Raw genomic sequence first — 10,531 nt, forward strand, 5'->3', positions numbered from 1 at the left:
GAGCCTCCTGGCTTCCCTCAGGCTTTTGTTTGGGCTGCACCCAAGTGTGGTGCTTCTTTCCTGGTGCTGGGAAGGCTTAGATGGCACCTCCGTGGCATCGGGGCAAGGGGCAGAGCTCCAAAGCAGCTGCACCAGCCTACATGGCATTAGGGCTTTCCCTGAGCTCGCCCAGTGGTTCCATACCTTGAAGCATGAGTCTGAGCCCAGCCTGGAGACCTAACAACTCCTGTCCCTACAGCCAGTGCTGACCCCATTGGGCTTGAGCTCCTCCCTGCCCAGCCCTGTTTGCCACTTTGGTGGTAATTAAAAGCTGGACACTGGAGTGCTGGAATCTCCCCTGCCCTGCTTCCTTCCCCCCAAGGCCCTGCCCCCATGCACCCCTCTTCTCCCCTCCCCCTAGTTGGTCGCTGTTTTTCGCCTTCTACCCCCCTGACCAGGTCAGCAGGGACTCTTCTGTAGAGCCTGAGCTGGGAGCTACGGCTGCCTGAGGCAGGTAGGTGGCGGCCCCAGCTGAATAGGGGCTGGCAGGGGTGATGACCCAGCACCTACCTGCCTCCCCTGCCCGCAGTAACTGAACTTTGGGTGTCTGGTCAGTAGATTTGACCGGACACTGTCAGGTCCCCTTTTCGACCGGACTTTCTGGTTGAAAACCTGGCACCTAGCCACTCTACCTGTCCCACTCAGGCTAGCGTAGCCCGAAGGACTCGGCACCCACCATCCCCTAGAGCAGTGGTTCTCAAACGTGTATTGACAGGTTTCAGAGTAGCAGCCGTGTTAGTCTGTATCCGCAAAAAGAAAAGGAGGACTTGTGGCACCTTAGAGACTAACCAATTTATTTGAGCATGAGCTTTCGTGAGCTACAGCTCACTTCATCGGATGTATTGGTGACCTCTTTCACACAGCCAGCCTCTGAGTGTGACCCCCGCCCCTTTATACGTTAACTTTAACAGTATTATAAATGTTGGGGGTGGTGGCTGACTGCTCACAAGCCTCCATGTAATAACCTCATGACCCCTAGGGGCTCTCTACCCCCAGCTTGAGAACCCCTGGCCCAGAGCCCTGCTCCCAACTCAGCCAGAACCACTAGCACAAGAACAAGCCTGACAGGGTGTGTTTATTGCTCGTTACTCCAGTACAGTGGGGGCTTGAGCCCCAGTGTGCTACACAAACTCACAGCTCAGAGACAGGCCCAGCCCTGAAGAGCTGTCAGCAAGCCCCCTGCAAGCCAGTCATTCCCTGCGCCAAACTCCCAGTGAATTAACAGGTAGGAGAGCCTCGTATGTGAGCAGCAATCCCACGCCAAGGGCCACTGGGTCGTTACTGAGCATTCACTCCCCGGCCAGTCCGGCGCACGTGCTCACCACTCACGCAGACAGACGATGGTCCCTATCAGCAGCGACCTCCTGGTAGGGCAGCTTCTTTGTCCTGAGGGAGCTGGTGCTGGACTCGGCGCCTCACCAGCTGGAGGTTCAGGGTCCTGAAGGAGACCATGAAACACTATTGCCTGTTGGCTCCTCAGCCTGTAACCCCCTCCCCCAGCCAGCCAGCCAGCCCCCAAGCCCAGAGAGGAGGGTGAGTCGTTCCAGCTACATGTTAGAAACAAGGCAGCAAGAGTGCTGCAGTCCTGAGGAGAACAAGGCTCCTAGTTAGTGGGGATTCCCGCAGCCAGCATAACGAGCGAGATCACACGGCCATCGGGATGTATTAATGACTTTGTGATTCATAAGGCGACAAGAATAAACAAGAAATAGACACCATTAACTTCAGTGCACACGGAGCCCTAAGGATACAAAGAACTAGTCCCTGCTGATTGTGGAACCCTACCTGCTGCATTGGGACATACACGGTATTAAACCCTTCTCTGGTCCCTGTCCTAACTGTGGGGTGGAGGGGGCTCCCAGTGCTGTCTAACCACACCAGACCTCACCAGGCTGCTCCAGGACCCTCAGGCTCTCCTCTCCTCTCCCTGCGGCTTTAGGGTCTCGAGTACTGACCTGCTGGGTTTGATGGGGGCGTGGGGAGGGCTTCTCTCCCCAGTAACAGGCTGCTTTACTGGCCCAAAGTGCTTCACTTTGAATTTGGCTTTCTGATTTAGGGCCTTGCCCTTTATTCCTTGTGTACCTGAAATTCCCTGTTATTTATTACATATGATATGTACGCTACTTCAAATACAGCACATCCTCTGTATATGCCCCATGCTTTCCTCTCACCGGTAGGCATAGAGCTCTTCCAGAATTAGGCCCATTGTCATCAGTGGGGAAGAAAGTAGAAATTACCTGTTCGTAATGGCTTTTGCTGGCTCCTTTTCCCGCTGCTGCAGCATCTCCCCCCAGGGAGGGTCCCTCAGATCCTCTGACTCCTGATGTGGTCTGCATGGGAAAGGAGCAGCTGTGGTGGCTGAGGAGTTTGTGAAACAACACGAGCTTTCATGAGGAACTTAGTTCTGAGGATCTCGCTTCCCTGTTTGCAGAGAATTGCACCCCTTGCCTTTGTGAGGCTCAGTGGGATGAATGTCACTGCCCCATTGTCTCGGGGGAAGGTGGGCCTGTGTGTGCTGTACTGGAGTTGTTGGCATGGTGCACTTGCTAGGCGCTTTTGTGGAGGAAGATTTTCTCCCGATGGCTGGAGAGAAATTTCCTAGGGTGTCGATAACAACAAGGAATAATGGGATGTGATGAGGCAATGGACTTGGAGCTTGAGCTCTCAAGCTATGGAATAGCCTCCCAGTGAAGGATGGCCTAGCCCCACCCATCTCTGGGGACTTTACAATTAGACTTGAAATACACCAAAGGTAGCACTCCTGCATAATCATGGAGGGACTGGATGATCTTCCCATCCTCTGCATCTCTGATCTCTGTGACCTTTTTGCCTGCTTCCCATTCTCTGCAGAAAATCCTGCTCACCTCATTCCTCTTTGCACCTTGTGCTCTGCCTGGTCCAGGAGCTGTGAGACAAACAGCCAAAGGCCTGGCAGAAAGGAACGAGAAGATGGAGAGAACCAAGGGAAGGTTCCTCATCTTTATTTCTAAATTCAAACCTGCAGGAAAAGCCTCTCTGGGGAAATCCACAAAGAACCTGTTCTCTGAGCCAGCGGCTGAACTTGTAAACTCCCAGCCCCACAAGCGCTGTCCAATTGTGGGTTGCGATTCTTGAGATGGAAGGGGTGGGAACGTCATGGAAAGTGCCTGGTTAGCCTGCGGTGAGGTCTATTGCACATTACACTGGCATGCCATCTCCACACAATGAAGGAGTGACTTTTATGGGTGCAACGTGAAGTCCTGGCTCCCTCCCACCCCCAGTGGGGATTAGGCAGGGGAAGGGGGCAAAGCTCCTCAGAGTTCCAGTGGAAACATGTAGCACTACCTGCAGGAGAGAAAACTGGGCCATTAATCCGAGCCAGGAACCAAACCCACCTCCTGTCCGGATCCTGCCACTGAGCCGCTGCAGCGATGGTCCTTCTACCATGACTCCCCCTCTCCTCTGGATCTCCTCGACGGTCCCGCTTGCGCACACACGTTCAGATTATGGTATAAGTGTCAGAGACCGAGAGAGAGGCTGCCTTCTTATCCAGCTTTGCCCTTCCCTGTGGTCCTGCACCCTGCCCTTCTAGGCCTTCTGGGCTGTTCGATGCCCATGTTCTACACACCACGTGTGTATTATGAAGCACTTTCCCTTGACCAGGACGAAGAGGGAAGTGAGCGTTAGATTCTCCCTCTCTCTTGAAGCTGGGCAAAGCAGTGTGCTCTCATGGAAAGACCATGCTGGTCTCAGAGCATGCTGATGTCCTTATCTTTGCACTCTATTGCTGTGAGCACGTCACGTGTTCCCCAGGGGGGTACCGGGGAGCGTTTACAGGCTGAGTTCCCTTGGTGGTGCTGGTGCCTGGTTTCCCATCTCTCATGTAACTGAACAATGGGAGGGTGCTGGAAAGGTTTACGGAAATTCATGCTCAGCTGGGACTGCTGCGTCCAGCTAGGGACAGAACCTGGCACTCGACTAGAAAAACACATCAAACTCCCTCTCGTCCCATGGGTGTTGGGCTGCAGGGCTTAACTCAGTCAGGTGAAAAACCAGGCAGGAGAAACGCCAGTTACAGTGTTAAGGAACTGGGCTCTTTGGCCTGTTTATGTGGAATCTGCAAACTGATGCCACCCTCCACTTCTCCCCAGCCCTGGCACTGTCCTGCCAGCACTCCAGGAATGACTGGTCCCAGAGGAGAGAACGCAGAAGGTTATGTCAGCCCCATGTCACTCTGTGCTCTAGTTCCCCACGGCAGGGGGCCCCCAGCCATAGCCATGTGGACATTGTCTCTAGATGCTCTGATGAGAGCTCTGGGACATATACCTTTAACAGAACCAGGGTGTGCTGGAGAAGCCCCATTGTAACAGTGGGTCAGATTCTCCACTGGGAACGCCTCTCAGCCCAATCAGCACTTGCTTTCTCTGATCCCGGAGCGGTTGAATGAGCAGGTGGAGGCCTGTGAGAGAGGCAGAAAGGAAAAAGAACTCGGGGGAAGTTTTCTTGTCTCTTCAGATTTGAATTGCTGATGAGATGTTCGGGTTATCAGAGAGAAACGGCTCTTGAACCAGGTGTGAATCCAGTGGTGGTTTGCTATGGCCCTGCTGGGATGTCCAGGCATGTTGGGGAGGCAGAACACCCAGCCTGAGCCTGCTCAGAGGGGAGATTTGTGAGCTCAGATTTGGACTCCTGTTCCTCTGTCCCCCTTCAGGTTGGGGGATGTGGTTTGGGGGGAGAAGTGAGGAGATCCTCAGAACTCCAAGGGGACAGTGCAGGAAAGCCCCCAACACTCCCGCCCCCCAATCAATAACTATTCAAAAAAGGGCTCCTGAAACCAAGATTGAGACTCACTTGATGCCAGCCCCATGTGGCCTCCTGCCTGGGACCAGTCATTCAGCTGCGGTGCAGTCTTTCTCCTCTTCCTTCAGTGTCCACTGAGAGGCCCCTGCAGAGATGGTCACAGTAAAGGATCTGGCAGCCATTCCGAGGTGGTCACAAAAAAGCAGCATTTCTCTGCAGCGGTCCATCCCCTGCTCTATTTATAGGATACTCCACTGCACTAAGTTCCTACACTTTTCCTCCCACCTCCACTGCATGTTTAAATATTGGAAGGGCTGAGGGGGCCGACAAAGAGCCCAGCCTGGGTGGAAGAGGCCGGAGTGTGGCCTGTGCTACGTTGACGGGCTAGCTGGCATCAAATTGTAAGGACTGCAGTCCTGGCGGGGACAAATGCCAGATGCTTTGGGATGGAGGCTTTACACCAGGGGTGATAAACCGGCCCCAAGGAGGGCTATTGTTAGCTACAAAACCCAAGGCCCAGCAGGTCTAGAACCCAGGCCTGCAGGGGTGTTAGGTAGCTCGCAGCACCATGCTGCTGCCCACAGCCGCTGTAACTAGTGTCACCCCACTGCTGATGATCCTCTGTGGACACTGATCCTGGGAAGTCCCGCCTCAAGGGGCTGATGGGCAGCAGCCACATGGCCCTGATTGGCTCCCTGCCCTATATAAACCCAAGGGGTGTTCTGGGAGCTCTCCAGGTACTAATGTGGGTCTCCTGTAGCTGCCATGGCCATCTCTGCTCCTGAACTCCTGGCTTTGACCTTCGCTTGATTTGGACTTTGCCTCCTGACCCAGACCCTAAAACGTGACTCAGCCTCTGACCCTGGGTATCGACCCTGCCCTGGAACCTGACTGTGAGCTCCCAGCTACTCCCATCTCAGGTTTGACCCTGCTCTGACTGCCTTTGTTAGGGTCCTGGCATGAGAGCTGTCATGGAATTACTGGGGACTCTGAGGGAGGGAAACCGAGGCAGGTGCACCTTTTCTGCTGTAGCTGGCTGGTAGGGAGGGGGCGCTGCCCCTGTGACAGGTGGTCTGGTCTCAAAAGGACAACGCAGCCTGAGTGAGAGAAACACTTTTTCCTATTGACAGTGAGACTCCTTGTTGCAGGGATCTTGTCTTTGTCCGTTAGAGTTCCCAGGGTGTGTGTAGTTACGTGACGGACCTTGTAGGCCGCCTCGTTTGGGATAATTCTGTCTCTGTCTCTCTGGCGTGGAAGCATGAGGGGAGAATGCTGCAGCAGGCGGGTGGGGAACCAGGCAGGCGGGAGGGTTGCCGGGGGGGGGAGATGGGGCTCACGCAGACAGAAACCTGGGACCCTGGCCCGGCCCCATGCTGCAGTGACTGTGACAAGGTAATGTAGAATTGTTCTCCCGGGACCTGCCTGTGAGTAACTGAACAGGCCGCCAGGGGGCTGTGTTGCTCCACTCCGAGGTGAGCAGAACATGGCCTGTTCCTCCCTCTGGCTTTTTCCCCGTCCCTGGAGTCGCTTCAACAATTGTGATCTATTCCATCAAAATATTGTGGGTCTTTCACTCACCCCCTGCCTCTAGGTGAATGAGGCGATGCAGATGGTGTAGCATTAGGGTGCTGGATTATGGACATTAGGTCTCTCTGATTTCTTGCAGTGGTGTGGTGATTTTTAAGGGGCAATAATTAAAGAGAATTCTGCTGGTCAGTGGAATTACGGCTAGGGGCCTGATCCTGTGGCGGAGAGATGGAAAGTCTCAGGCAGGTGCCAGTCTGCAGGGGGATGCTAACTGTGGAGATAAATCTTCACAGCTTTGTGTGTGGTGAGGGCAGGGTGGGTGGGGGCCATGTCATGCCTCCCTGCTCCACGTCTGAGGTCTCTCTCCATGTAAGGAGAGTCTGCCAGCAGCCTCGCTGAGGCTGTAGTCAGAGAGCAGTGCTCCGGGCGCTATGCGGTCTGGAAAGGGTGGATTGGCTGGATTCTGTCCTCTCAGCACCACCTAGACTATAGCTGCTAGATCCCAAGGAGCCAGGCTTGGAGCAGGGTCAGGGTTTGGCTCTGTGTAACGAATAATCAGACCTGTGCAGAGGAACCCTGAGTGAGATTTCTCATCTTGTCAGCACCCACCCTGGGCTCAGTGCTGGAGCGCTGCAGACCTTCTCTGCAATGAGTCGAGACTCCTGCTACAGCACACGCTCCTGTTGGCATTAAACCCGCGCAACCAGGCGGGCATCTGGGCCAGATAGTCTAGCAAATCCGTAATGCCCCACACTAGCATCATAATAGGTTTCATGTATATTTAAATATGCTAGGTTAAATAGACCTGAATTTGTTAACTAATGCATCTTGGCTGCAGTTTGACAGCTCTAAACAAAAGCCCATTTCATCACCCACTGATTAAATCTTCATACAGATCCTTTTACTAATCAGTTGCCAGGTTTCCTGACAGGTAGCTAATAAACAATAAGTGTCTTGCTAGGTCTGGACGTGGACACCCCATTGCAGTACTTCAAAGTTACATTCAGAACTGACTCTTAAAAATACATTTACTAAGTGTCAGTTTTTCACATCCTGTGGTATTTGTCACGTGGCAAAGAATCCGTGTCCTTTTCTTTGTTCTGCTCAGGAATGTAACTAGAAGGAGTAAATCAAGATTAACCCTAGAACGATGTTTTTCAGAGTTTGGGTCGCGACCCAGTACTGGGTCGTGGCATATTGGGCACGGGGTCGCTCTGGTCAGCACTGCCAACAGGGATGTTAAAAGTCTCGTCAGTGGTGCTGTTAAGTCTCGTCCGCACACTGCCCCCACCCCAAGCATCGGCTCCGCAATTTTCCCGGCCGATGGGAACGGGGGGTGGTGCCTGCAGGCAAGAGTCGCGCAAAGTCGCTTGTGCGCCTCTGCCTAGGAGCCGGACCTGCTGCTGGCCACTTCCGGGGCGCAGCGCGGTTCATGGTGCCAGGACAAGCGAGAAGCCTGCCTTCGCAACCCCTGCTGACGGGGTTACCTCCGGCGGTTCCCTAATCCCTAGCCCTGAGGGCCCCCCCCCCAAAATCTGGAACTCATTCCTGCACCCCAAGCCTCTCATCCCTGGCCCCACCCCAGAGCTTGCACCCCCAACCATGAGCCCCCCAAACCCAGAGCCCCCTCCTGCACCCTGAACCCCTCATCCCCAGCCCAGAGCCCCTCCCAAACCCCTCGTTCCCAGCTCCATTGGGTTGCAGGCTTCAACAATTTTCTTCAGCTGGGTCCCCAGAAAAGTTTGAAAACCACTGCCCTAGAAGAACTACTTCCTCCGCATTTCCCTAGCATCCCCCGCCTGGCTTCCTATCACAGAAAGAAACCACACTCCCATCCTCATGGTAGTCAGTAACATACAAAAGCTACATCAGTTTAAAAAGAAAAGGAGGACTTGTGGCACCTTAGAGACTAACCAATTTATTTGAGCATGAGCTTTCGTGAGCTACAGCTCACTTCATCGGATGCATACCATGGAAACTGCAGCAGACTTTATATACACACAGAGATCATGAAACAATACCTCCTCCCACCCCACTGTCCTGCTGGTAATAGCTTATCTAAAGTGATCATCAAGTTGGGCCATTTCCAGCACAAATCCAGGTTTTCTCACCCTCCACCCCCCCACACACAAACTCACTCTCCTGCTGGTGATAGCCCATCCAAAGTGACCACTCTCTACACAATGTGCATGATAATCAAGGTGGGCCATTTCCTGCACAAATCCAGGTTCTCTCACCCCCTCACCCCCCTCCAAAAAACACACACACAAACTCACTATCCTGCTGGTAATAGCTCATCCAAAGTGACCACTCTCCCTACAATGTGCATGATAATCAAGGTTGGCCATTTCCAGCACAAATCCAGGACCCTGCATGCCATTAGGAATTGCAATGTATGTGGTGCTGTGCAATGCACAAAGGGAAAGGGTAGAGACAGCCCTAAAAGACAGTACAGTCAGACTGGTAGACATAGAGAAACCATTATGCACTTGGCCAGCAATGACGGGGGATCTCTTTGGTTCTGTGATGTGTATGGCCACAATGATTGACTATAAAGACAGCTGGAGGTGCCAGACTGCAACAGGTGCTAGCATGAATGCTGCAGGTCCTCTGAGCAGTGTAAACCAGGAAAAATAAGGGCCTGGGAAGGTGCATTGACCCTACCTCTGCTTTCTGACTCTGTGCGCCGAGGCTTTGCAAAGGACTCTTATGCAGCTGCCTGCCAAGAACTAAAAGGATGCTCATCGCATAGCCCCTGTGGAGGCCCTCCCCAGACAGACCCCTCCACACAGAACTTCACTAATGGGCCCAAAAGGTACTGAGGTCAAGAAGCTGGGTCTGCACCAGCCTTGCCCCCTCCTGTCTCATGATAGTTGGTATGTTTCTTGGAGTCCCAGCTTGTGCAGTCCTGTGAGTACATGAGAATCTCCGCTTCTATTTGAACACAAATGGGTCTAGACTTTGTGGCTGTGGAGAAGGGCTTGAAAATGTGACTGCTCACTTCCCTCCCCCCCAAGGCTTCAAAACGGAAAGGCCAATAAACAACCCAACATTTGCCAGTTTGGAAATGTTTAAGCCGGTCTCTGTCTGGGGACCTGATTCCTTTCTGGACACTGGGGGCTGCCGATACGAGGGTTAGGCTGCAGACCCCATTAATTCATGCCAATCTGGTCCCTTTACGCCCTGTCTTCACCTGGTACCTGGGTCTCTGGTTTCCAGGCCTAGTTGCCTTTCACTTCACCCCCAGCCCTGGCTCTCCTCGGGGCCAGGAACTGGCCACTCTGGGCTGGTGAGAATACACTGCTCTGTGGCTGGAGAGGAGGGGGATCTGTGTCCCATCGCTGCAGCAGCTGTTAACCCTTTCCTTGTGCCCGTAAACTAGGTGAGGACTTCGTTCAACTGCCCCTTCCCCTTAACATGCCCATCTTTAGGGCACTTGTACTAGCCCTCCAGGGATTCTGCCTCGCAGAGGCAGCTTAGCTGCACTCACCAACAAGGAATGAGCCCTGCCCTGGGCCTCCACCCAGAGTTTTGTTGAGTCACTATCCTAACGCAATCATAGGGCTGCCGTGGCCAGGGGCCTGGCCCATTAGCTGGCCGCTTGCCCAAAGACATGGCCCAAGATCAGCCCAGCGAGGAATAGCTACAGGCTGGGCCACTCCTCTCATGCTCCAGGGAATGTGGCTTACCCCAGCTGTCCCCACAAAGGCACTTGGTCTCTAAAGACAGGACTGAGTTTATCTGCCCTCCGCAATGTTAGGGGCTGCTGGCATGCTGCAAAGCAGCCCTTCCTGGGCAGCTCTCACTGCGCATGCTAGAACTGCTCCCAAGCTGCACCTCAGCCACTAGCTGCACCAGGCAGCCCCCAGTGCTGGAGTCAAAGGGGGTCTACAGCTGCCCAGTGGAGTCGGGACTGGTACAGCACCAGTCTCTAGATTCCCAGATCTTAAGACCGGCAGGGACCATTAGATCACCTGGCCTGACCCCCTGTATTGCACAGGCCTGAGAAGTCCCCCCAGTGAGTCCTGCACCAAGTCCCTGCCCCATGGGTAGGCTAGGATGTGTCTATTAGAGAGACCGATGGTCCTGATTTAAATACACCCATCAGTGGAGAACCCATCACCTCCCTTGGTGACCTGTTGTGCCGGTCAGCTGCTCTCGCTGTTAAAACCAGGAGTGCTTCCTG

Source organism: Eretmochelys imbricata, chromosome 3 (genome assembly GCF_965152235.1).
Source record: "Eretmochelys imbricata isolate rEreImb1 chromosome 3, rEreImb1.hap1, whole genome shotgun sequence".
NCBI lineage: Eukaryota > Metazoa > Chordata > Testudines > Cheloniidae > Eretmochelys > Eretmochelys imbricata.